We start from the raw sequence: 12,138 nt of genomic DNA on the forward strand, positions 1-12,138 counted from the left end.
AAACAAAAGTCATAAAGAAAATCAGAGAAACTGGTCGGGCGAGATGGCTCAAGCCTGTAATTTCAGCACTTCAGGAGAGGAGGTGGGTGGATCACTTGAGGCCAGGCAATCGAGATCAGACTGGCCAACATGGCAAAACCCCATCTCTACTAAAATACAAAAATTAGCCGGGCTTAATGGTGCCAGCCTATGATTTCAGGTACTCAGGAGGCTGAGGCACAAGAATCACTTGAACCTGGTAGGTGGAGGTTGCAGTGAGCCAGGATTGCACCATGGGAGTCCAGCCCGGGCAACAGAACAAGATCTTGTCTCAAAAAAGAAAAAAAGAAAATCAGAGAAATTGATCTGGTTGGAAGTGGGAGGAAAGAGGTGAAACAGGGAGGAGCTGTGGATGAAGAGAAGCTGCCTGGCAGAAGAACAACTAGCATGACAGAGTCACTGCTGCAAAGGTCAAGTCGGAATTGGTCTTGCCAAGCTGCACTGCTTTCTGCAGAAGTCAGATTGTTATATGAGGGTTTGAGGTGGAAGTTTCTGAAGCAGTCAAGATAAGGTGGGAGGAGCACAGGTGGTGAGAATTAAACATCAGCTTCTAGCAGAAAAGGAAATAGCTAAGGCTTCAGAGCGAGGGAGACATCAACAGAAGAGAGAAAAGCCTGTCTGAATACAAGTCCTTGCGGGCTGGACAAAGCGGGAGCCATGAGCCTGCTTAGCCATCAGTTTGTTTAGGGGAGCTCACACCTCGTGCAAGAATGAGGGCCTTGGCTAGTACCAGTGCTGTTCTATGCCTGAATTCCTCAGGGAAAAACAAGACAGGTCAGAGGAAACCTACCTCCCTGAGCTGCTAGCAATTCCTGAGACTTCCTAACAAGCGAGAGAAATGTGGGGGACATTACCTCAGCCTCTAGAACTGGACAGGACAGTGCAGTGTAGTGGTTGAAACCTAGAGTCAGACTTTCCAGTTCAAACTCTAGCACATTACTTAATAGCTGCGTGATATTATGTGAGTTATGAAACCTCTCTAAGCTTCAGTTTTCCTATCTATTAAATGGAGATCATAATAATACTATTTCATAGGAAAATGGTAAGATTTAAGTGAAAACACTAAAAACTGGCAAAATTTAAGTGAAAACACAGTAACTGACATAGAATAGGCACATTCGATCAACGTTAACTAAAATAATCTTGTCTTATAATTACTATCCTAGGGGTTTGGATGGGGGGTTGGGAACAGTGGAGACTCCATGAGTTCCCTCAGTCCTCCAAGCCATCTGCACTTGGTGCCAATGCCAAACCAGCTCTGGTCTGGTTATGCAACTCCTTCCCTTACCTACTGTCTCCAGACACAATCACACCACCTCCAGTCAGCAGCTGGTCCCTTGCACTGTGCTTTCAGATGACAAAGTTGTACAAGTGCTTCAGAAATGGAAAGGATCATGACTGCACAAGGCTGCCACGCCTGGCCCTGGGAGCTTGCTCCAATGCCTGTACCAGTGTTCAGAAACGCCCTTTCACCAGGCTGCAGAGGACTTCAGAGCCTGTCGCACAAGGGTTCGGAGTGACAGTACAATAATCCCTGTCTTCTGATGGGTCATCCTTTGCATTTTGAATTTTGACCTCTTCTCAATTTAGTGATATGCTTTGTAATACTCTCTCACAATGATGGGAAGTGGCAGAAAGCCACAGCTCCCAGTCAGCCACAGACAGGATCACAAGAGTAAACAACTGAGACTCCACAGTGAACTGTACTGCCAGGTGATTTTGCCCAACTATAGGATAAGGTAAGTGTTGTGAGTATGTTTAAGATAGGCCAGACTAAGCTATGATATTCAGTAGATTAGGTATATTAAATGTATTTTCTTTTTTATTTTTCCTTTTTTTTTTTTTTTTTTTTTTGAGACAGTCTCGCTCTGCTGCCCAGGCTGCAGTGCAATGGCGCCATCTCAGCTCACTGCAACCTCTACCTCCCAGGTTCTTGGAGGTTCTGTCCTGTCCAGCTCTAGAGACTGAGGTTGAGGTAATGTCGCTCATGTTTCTGTTGCTTGTTGGGGGCGGGGGTCTCAAGAATTGCTATCAGCTAAAGGAGAATCAAGTGATTCTCATGCCTCAGCCTTCCAAGTAGCTGGGATTACAGGTGCATACCACCACACCTGGCTAATTTTTTAATTTTTAGTAGAGATGGAGTTTTACCATGTTGCCCGGGGTGGTCTTGAACTTCTGACCTCAGGCAATCCACCTGGCCTGGCTTCCCAAAGTGCTGGGATTACAGGCATGAACCACCATACCTGGCCTATTAAATACATTTTCAATCCACAGTATTTTCAATTTACAGTGGGTTTACCAGGAAGTAATTCCTGTTTAGGAACATCTGTATAAGGGATGCCACAGGATTAACTGAGCAAGGGGTCAGCAGGGAAGGGAGAGGGGGCAGAGGCCAATAATACTGCCTGACTTTTTTATATGGTACATTGTAAATGGAACCTGCATGTTTGCATCATTCTATCAAAACACCCCCTTTTAGACTGGGGAGACCAGTGATTAAATAAGAGTTAGGATGGAAGAAGGAAGGATTGTCTGAATGGCTGGACATTACTACACACAGGCCACTGGGAGACCCTCTAGTGACTCATGCTGAAGCCAAGAGAAAAACAGGATAAGGTGGCAAACACACTGTGCTCACAGATCCCTGGCAGTCCAGTAAGAAGCAGCAGCCTCAGGGACTCCTGTTGGAGAAGAATGGTTTACCGGGAATGCTGGTGAGCTGAGTGGAGAAAGAGAAGAAAGGTAAAGGACTTTTGCAGCTCCTGCAAATACCTGTGGGGCTTCACTTGACACCTGCAGAAAGGTAAGACTAACACTAGCTCTGTTTCGCTGCATAGGTATGATAGTGAAATGGAAAGAAAGCATCAGAAAGATGTTGTCAAACAAAAGATGTGCTGGAACTTTCTTCCATATAACTCGCTAGTTAAAATCTTAAGGCACTTCTCAAAATCAGTAAGACATAGGAAACATACTCAAAAAAGATAATTTAAAAAAAAAACAAAACCTATTCAGCCATAAGGCATCTTTAACTAGATCATTTAGAATCACTGGAGTCTATTCTCTCCTGGTCAATTGATTTTCTTGTTCTGTCTGTTTTTGGAGCTTGCCTAGGGATGACCATTAATAGACTTGCCCACACACCTCCACCTCTGGAGCTCCAATTCCAGCAAGTTAGAAAAAAAAGATCCATCAGATTGAAGAAAAAGCACGTTCTGCACAGGGTCCCAAGTGCCTTGATAGTCATGTTTCTTTGCTAGAGAAGTAAGAGTATTTATTGCAAGTAAGAACTTGAGCTCTAGGCCGGCACAGTGGCTCTCGCCTATAATCCCAGCACTTTGGGAGGCTCAAGTGGGCAGATCACTTGAGGCCAGGAGTTCAAGACCAGCTTGGCCAACATGGTGAGACCCCATCTCTACTAAAAATTTAAAAACAATCCATGCATGGTGACATGCACCTGTGGTCCCAGCCACTCAGCAGGATGAGGCATGAGAACCACTTGAACCCAGGAGGTAGAGGTTGCAGTGAGCCAAGATCACTCCACTGTATGTACTCCAGTCTGGGAGAGAGAGCGAGATTCTATCTCAAAAAATTAAAAAGAAAAACAAACAAACAAACGAAAAAGAACTTGAGCTCTGGAGTTGAACCCATGCTAGTAACAAACTTTGACAGTAGACAATCTAAGCCTCATATAGAAGATGAGTATAATTTCCCTTTTAGACTTACTATAATGGTTAAATAAGATAGCACAAGAAAAGCACAATGTTGAACACATAATATGCCCTCAAACTAGCATCTATTGCCAGGCATAGTGGCTCACAACTGTAATCCCAGCACTTTGGGAGGCCAAGGTGGATGGATCACTTGAGGCCAGGAGTTTGAGATCAACCTGGCCTACATGGTAAAACCCTGTCTCTACCAAAAATAGAACAATTAGCCAGAAATGGTGGCATATGCCTGTAGACCCAGCTACTCAGGAGGCTGAGGCAGGACAATCACTTGAACCTAGGAGACGGAGGTTGCAGTAAGCCGAGATCGTGCCACTGCACTCCAGCCTGAGTGACAGAAGAGACTCTGTCTTTAAAAAAGAAAAAAAAAAGTATCTATTTTCATTATTAATAATAATAATGCCATTATTACCCTAGAACATAAATATCACTCTTTCACAAACAAAGTACACAGTCTGCATTGTCTTGGATTTACTGGTCACATCCGTAGATTGGTGAAAGCTCCCTATAATTATCAATTTTTTCACTTAAAAAGACTCCTATTAATTGCAGCAAATTCCCCATTGAAGACATGAATCACAGACAAGCATACAGCCATTTGATATAGGTACTGAAGAAGAAACTTATAGTTTAGGAGACCATTTGACCTCTCGAGTTCCTGCTTAAAGACCACATCTGTAGTCTTTTTTTTTTTTTTTTTTTAGATGGAGTCTTGCTCTGTCACCTAAGGCTGGAGTGCAACGGCACGATGTTGGCTCACTGCAGCCTCTGCCTCCTGGGTTCAAGCAGTTCTCCTGCCTCAGCCTTCCAAGCAGCTGCGATTATAGGCATGCACAACCACGCCTGGCAATTTTTGTATTTTTAGTAGAGACAGGGTTTCACCATGTTGGCCAGGCTGGTCTCGAACTCCTGACCTCAAGGGAGCTGCCGGCCTTGCCTCCCAAAGTGCTGGGATTACAGGTGTGAGCCACCGTGTCTGGCCAAAATATCCTTATTTACAAGCACAACTCTCAGCCAGTTGAACCCATTCATTATTTAAGATGCCCAGAAAAAGTAAACACAGACAATACATCTGTTTCACGTCTAGAGGGAAAAAGGATGAGTGGGAGAAATTGCTGCCCTTGTGGATCCCACAGCAAATGTGCAGTGGAGTTTCAAAAGTCAACTAAACAAAGAGTTTCAAAAATCCAACCCTGAATTCAACTGACTAACTCACCCATCAGGCTCACATAAAGAAGACACAAAGGAGCTTTTGTGTAGGGAAGTGGGGGTGCACTCAAACAACCTCCACTCCCACTACCCATCTCCCCACCCACCACCATTGAATCAAGGTCAAAATGGGTTTCTCCACATCTCAGTGGAAGAGCTTCACCTTCAGTCCAAGGAGAAATGGCAAAGAAAAAGGAGAGCCAGTATTTAAGTGCTCACATGCCTGCGGATAAGAAAAGACGCACTGAGTAACCTGGAAAGTTGGTGACAGATAAGATGGAATGATTAACTTAATTACATACCCCTCTACCCACCTTTCTCCTTGCTACTGAATGGTGATTCTCCAACTATGCAGAAGACAGGTAAGGGACACAGAAGTTGTTCCCCAGTTGTTTTAGTCCTTTTTCTGTTGCTATAACAGAATACTATAGACTGGTTAATTTATAAAGAAAATAAATTTATTTCTTATAGTTCTGGAGGTTGAGAAGTTCAAGATTAAGGAGTCGCATCTGGTGAGGGTCTTCCTCCTGTGTTACAACATGCAGAAGGTATCACACTGCAAGAGGGAAAGGGCATGTCTCTCTCCCTCTTCTTTTAAAGCCACCAGCTCCATCGTGGGGGCTCCACCCTGATGACCTAATCTAATCCTAATTACCTCCCAGAGGCTTTGCCTTTAATAGGGTTCCAATGGAGATCAAGTTTCCAACACATAAATTTCGGGGTCACAATCAAACCATACCACCAGGCTAGGTGGCAAAAGGCCCTTCCATGTCCCAGCCCTATTAAATTGTGTGCCGGATATTAGCTAGAGTAGGATCACAGGAGGTTTCAGGGGTCAGGGCATGTTTCTCTTTAGTTTTCATTTTTATTTATATTTTCATTATCAGCAATGCTTTTGGAGAAACAGCATGTTTCTCAAAGCATGGTCCAAGACCACCTGCATCAGAATCACCTGGGATATAGGTTAATTGTGCAAATTCCTAGGCCTTTCCCAGTCTACAAGACTCAGAATTTAAGAGTAGGGCCCAGGAATTTGCATATTAAATAACCTTTGCTTGTGATTCTGAACCACATTAAAAAGCTGAGGACCACTGCTTCAGAACCCTGGTCTAACCAGTGGGACACTCATAAACAAGGAGACATGAACACTTACCCATGGCCATGGAGAAAGAAAATGTTAGGGCATAGCAAGATGGCTGAATAGAAGACCACCATTCATTGACCCTACAGGAACAAAAAATTTTAAACTAACTACACACAAAAAGGGCCATCGCAAGAACCAAAGTCGGGTGAGCAATTACAGTAACTGGTTTTAACTTCATATAACTGAAAGAGACTTTGAAGAGGGCAGGAAAGAAAGTCTTGAATCATCAGTGCCTTCCCTCCGTTATCCTCCAGCAGTGGATGTGCAGCATGAAGAATCTGCACATTTGGGAGAGGGAGAACGCAGCAGTTGTGAGGCTTTGCATTGAACCCAGCTGTGGTGGCTATGGTAAAAGGCTCCTTCAGTTTGACAAAAGCAGAGGGAAAAGTAAAGGGCACTCTGTCTTTCACTTTAAATACAAGCTTGGCCATAGTGAGGTAGAACACCGAGCAGGCTCTTGGGGTCCCCAGGTCCAGGTCAAGGCTCTTGGTCAGCATTTCTGCACCTGCCCTGGACCAGAGCAGAACCAACTGTCTCAAAGGGTAAGTCCCAGACCTGGCAGCATTCATCAGAAGCTGAATGAAGAGTCTTTGGACTTTAAGTGAACATCAGCAGTGGCCTGACAAAACCCCATGCGGGCCATTGTGGTGGTGGTAGCCACAGGGAGAGGCTCCTCTGGCTAGGAATGGGGAGGGAAGAGTGGGAAGGACTTTTTCTTGTGGTTTGAGTGCCAGCTTAGCTTCAGTAGAACAGAACATCAGGTAAATTTCTAAGGTTTTTTTACTTCAATCCCTGGCTCCCAGACAACATCTCTGGACTCACCTGGGGCCTAGGGAAACTCACTGCCCTGAAGGGAGGGACAGAAACCTGGCTGACTTTGCCACCTGCTGATTGTAGAGCCCTAGGATCTTGGTGAACTCACATGGTAGCCAGGTTGTGGTTACGGCAGGCCTTGAGTGAGACTCAGTAGTGTGCTGGCCTCAGGTCTGAACCAGTGCAGTCCCCATGGTGGTGGTCACAGGGGTGCTTCTGTTTCCCTACTCCCAGTTCCAGGAGGCTAACCAGAGAGAGAGACTGCATTTGTTTGGGAGAAGAGAACAAGAGTCTCTGCATGGCAATCCATGCAGAATTCTTCTTGATCTTATCCAAAACCACCAAAGTGGTACCTCCATGACTGGACAAGAACCACAACATTTTTGGGTTTGGGGGCCAAATGCCTTTGAATATCAAAAAAGTCTTCACAAAAAGAACAAGCACAAACAAGCCAAGACTACGAAGACTACAATAAATGCCTAGCTCTACAACGCACAGACACCAAAGAACATCTACAAGCATGAACGCCACATCTAGGAAAACATGACCTCATCAAATGAACTAAATAAGGCACCAGAGACCAGTCCTGGAGAAACAGAGATATGTGGCTTTTCAGACAGAGAATTCAAAATAGCTATTTTGAGGAAATTCAGAAATTTAAGATAACACAGAGAAGGAATTCAGAATTCTATCAGATAAATTTAACAAAGAGATTGAAATTATTAAAATGAATAATGCATAAATTCTAGAGATGGAAAATGCAATTAGCATGCTGAAGAGTGCATCAGAGTCTCTTAATAGCAGAACTGGTCAACCAGAAGAAAGAATTAGTGAGCTAGAAGACAGACTATATGAAAATACAGTTAGAGGTGACAAAAGAATAAAAACCAATGAAACATGCCTATAAGATCTAGAAAATAGCCTCAAAAGGGTAAATCTAAGAGTTATTGGCCTTGAAGAAAGAGACAGGGTAGAAATCTTGTTCAAAGGGATGATATCAGAACCTTTCAAACCTAGCGAAAGATGGCAATATTCAAGTACAAGAGGGTTATAGAGCACCAAGCAGATTTAACCCAAAGAAGACTACCTTAGGCATTTAGCAATCAAATTCCCAAAGGTCAAGGATTTAAAAAAGGATCCTAAAAGCAGCAAGAGAAAAGAAACAAATAACATACAATTGAACTCCAGTACATCTGGCAGCAAACTTCTCAATGCAAACCTGACAGGCAAGGAAAAGGTGCTGGAAAAAAAAACAAAAAACTTTTACCCTAGAATAGTACATCTGGTGAAAATAAGCTTTAAACATAAAAGAGAAATAACGACCTTCCCAAACAAAAGCTGATGGATTTCATCAACACCAGATCTGTCCTACAAGAAATGCTAAAGGGAATTCTTTAATCTGAAAGAAAAGGATGTTAATGAGCAAAAAGAAATCATCTAAAGGTACAAAATTCACGCACAATAGTACACAGAATATTATAACACTGTAATTGTGTTGTATAACATATTATCTTCCATAGAAAGACTAAACAATGAACCTAACAAAAATAATACCGATGGTAACTTTTTCATGATACAGAAAGTATAAGAAGACACAAAGAACAACAAAAAGCTAAAAAGCAGAATTAAAGTCTTTATGTATCAACAATAACATTGAATGCAAATGAACTAAACTCTTCAATCACAAAATACAGAGTGGCTGAATGGATGAAAAATAAGACAGAACGATCTGTAGCTTATAAGAAACACTTTTTACCTAAAGATATACATAGACTGAAAATAAAAGGATGGAAAAAGACATTCCATGCCAATGGAAACCAAAGAAGAGCAGTTAGCTATACTTATACCAGACAAAATAGATCTCAAGACAAAAACTGCAAGAAGAAACTGCAAGAAGGTCATTATACAATGATAAAGGGGTCAATTTGGCAAGAGGATATAACAAATTATAAATATATATGCACCCAACACTAGAGCACCCAGATAGATAAAGCAAATATTATTACAGATAATGAGAGAGACAGACCCCAATATAATAATAGCTGGAGACTTCAATACCCCACTTTCAGCATCAAACAGATCTTCCAGACAGAAAAATTGAAGAAACATTGGACTTAATATGCACTATAGACCCAATAGACTGAATAGGTATTTATAGAATATCTCACCCAACAGCTGCAGAATATACATTCTTCTCCTGAGCACATGGATCATTCTCAAAAACAGATCATATGTTAGGCCACAAAACAAGTCTTAAAACATTTAAAAAACTGAAATAATATCAAACATTTCCTCTGACCACAATGGAATAAAACTAGATATCAATAATGGGAGTTTTGGAAAATATACAAACACATAGAAATTAAATAATATGCTCCTAAATGATCAGTGAACCAATGAAAAAATTAGGAAGGAAATTGAAAAATTTCTTGAAACAAATGATAATGGAAACACAAAATACTAAAATCTATGAGATACAGAGAAAGCAGTAGTAAGAAGACAGTTTATAGCTAAAAGTGTCTACCAGGAAAAAATAGTCAAATAAATAACCTAAGAATGCATTTTAAAGAACTAAAATATCAAGAGCAAACCAAACCCAAAATTAGAAGAAATAATAAAGATGAGAGCAGAAATAAATGAAATTAAAACAAAGAAAACAATACAGAAAAGAGCAATGAAGCAAAAATTTGGTTTTTCTAAAAGTAAAACAAAATTGACAGACTTTTAGCCAGAATAACTAAGAAAACAAGAAAGACGACCTAAATAAATAAAATCAGAGATGAAAAAGGAGACATTACAACAGACAACACTGGAATGTAAAGGATCATACCACCGATATTCAAAGGATCATTAGTGGCTACTATGAGCAACTGTATGCCAACAAATTGAGAAATAGAGGAAATGGAAAAATTCCTAGGTACATAAACATAAGGTTGGATCATGAAGAAATCCAAAACCTGAACAAAACATAAGGTTGGATCATGAAGAAATCCAAAACCTGAACAGACCAATAACAAGTAATGAATGAGATCAAAGACATAATAAAAAGTCTCCTAGTAAAGAGAAGGCTGGGACCTGATGGTTTCACTGCTGAATTCTAGAACTAATACTAATCCTACTCAAACTACTCCAAAAAATTAAGGAGAAGGAAATACTTCCAAATTCATTCTATGAGACCAGTATTAATGGTACCAAAACCAGACAAAGACACGTCAAAAACAGAAAACCATTAGCCAACATGCCTGGTAAATACTGATGTAAAAACCGTCAACAAAATACCAGCAAACTGAATTCAACAATATATTAAAAAGATCATTCATCATGATCAAGTGGGATTTATCCCAGGGATGTAAGGATGGTTTAGTCAACATACACAAATCAATGTGATACATCATATCAACAGAATGAGGGACAAAACCCATATAATCCTTTCAATTGATTCTGAAAAAGCATCTGATAAAATTCAACAATGCTTCATGATAAAAACCCTCAAAAAATTGCATACAGAAGGAACATTCCTCAACATAATAAAAGCCATACACAAACAGACCGACAGCTAGTATCATACTGAATGGGAGTTGACTTAGAGAAAGCCCTTCCTCTAAGATCTGTAACATGACAAAGATGCTCACTCTTACCACTGTTATTCAACACAGCACTGGAAGTACTAGCTAGAGCAAGAGATAGAAATAAAGGACATCAAATTGGAAAGGAAGAAGTAAAATTATGCTTCTTTGCAGATACGATCTTGTTGGAAAACCTAAAGACTCCAAAAAAAACTATTAGAACTGATAAATTCAGTAAAAAGTTGGAGGATACAAAATCAACATACATACAAATATCAGTAGCATTTCTGGCGAGGTGCAGTGGCTCACACCTGCAATCCCAGCACTTTGGGAGGCTGAGGCAGGTGGATCACATGAGGCCAGGAGTTCAAGACCAGCCCGGCCAACATGGCAATACCCCATCTCTACTAAAAATACAAAAAATTAGCTGAGCATGGTGGTGCATGTCTGTAATCCCAGCTGCTCAGGAGGCTGAGGCATGAGAATTACTTGAACTCAGGAGGCAGAGATTGCAGTGAGCTGAGATTCTGCCACTGCACTCCAGCTTGGGCAACAGAGCAAGACTCTCAATTAAAATAAAATAAAATAAAGGCTGGGCACGGTGGTTCACACCTAAAATCCCAGCACTCTGGGAGTCTGAGGCAGGTAGATCACTTGAGGTCATGAGTTTGAGACTAGTCTGGGCAACATGGTAAAACCCCATCTCCACTAAAAATACAAAAATTCGCTGGGCATAGTGGCACACACCTGTAATCCCAGCTACTCGGGAGGTTGAGGCAGGAGAATCACTTGAACCCGAAAGCAGAGGTTGCAGTGAGCCAAGATCACACCACTGCACTCTAGCCTGGGTGACAGAGTGAGACTCCATCTCAAAAAAAAAAAAAAAAAAGAAAAATTAAGTAGCATTTCTATATGCCCACAGTGAATAATCTAAAAAAGAAACTTAAAAAGTAATCCCATTTACAATAGTCACAAATAAAATTAAATGCCTAGGAATTAACCAAAGAAGTGAAAGATCTCTATGATGAAAACTATAAAACACTGATAAAAGAAATTAAAGAGGATTAATTTCTTTCATCAGTCTTATCCATTTTTTCCATAAAAATGGAAAGATAATCCATGTTCATAGATTAGAAGAATCAATATTGTTAAATCCATACTACCAAAACAATCTACAGATATAATGCAATCCCTGCCAAAATATCAATGACACTCTTCACAGAAATAGAAAAAAATCCTAACATTCACGTGGAATCACAAATGACCCAGAATAGCCACTGCTATCCTGAGCAAAAAGAACAAAACTGGAGAAATTACATTACCTGACTTCAAATTCTACTACAGAGCTAGGTAACCAACGTAGAATTGTACTCGCATAAGAACAGACACATAGACCAATGGAACAGAATAGGGAGCCCAGAAATAAAACTATATATCTACAGTGAGCTTATTTTCAACAAAGGCGCCAAGAACATCACTGGAGAATGAACAGCTTCTTCAATAAATGGTGCTGGGAAAACTGGATATCTATATGCAGAAGAATGAAATTTGACCCCTATTTCTTACCTTATATAAAAATCAAATCAAAATGGATTAAAGACTTAAACCTAAGACCTCTAACTATGAAACTACTACAAGAAAA

The 12,138-nt window shown here is 40.9% G+C and overlaps 1 protein-coding gene and 1 long non-coding RNA gene across 14 annotated transcripts in view; both read right to left on the bottom strand.

Moving 5' to 3' along the window:
- The window catches only part of LOC116556119, a 15,845-nt gene extending 8,293 nt beyond the window's left edge, over window positions 1–7,552 (bottom strand). Inside the window, exons 1-2 of the long non-coding RNA XR_004270829.1 lie at window positions 6,537–7,552; window positions 3,759–3,761 (exon numbers count right to left, since the gene is read on the bottom strand). This is a non-coding gene — a long non-coding RNA (uncharacterized LOC116556119). The remainder of the gene's footprint in view (window positions 1–3,758; window positions 3,762–6,536) is intronic.
- Window positions 1–12,138, bottom strand: part of GRAMD1B (GRAM domain containing 1B) — a 269,058-nt gene that overhangs the window by 120,057 nt on the left and 136,863 nt on the right. The gene's annotated exons all lie outside the window — the stretch shown is intronic.

This window comes from Sapajus apella, unplaced genomic scaffold (assembly GCF_009761245.1).
Source record: "Sapajus apella isolate SASKATOON/1434 unplaced genomic scaffold, GSC_monkey_1.0 scaffold16, whole genome shotgun sequence".
NCBI lineage: Eukaryota > Metazoa > Chordata > Mammalia > Primates > Cebidae > Sapajus > Sapajus apella.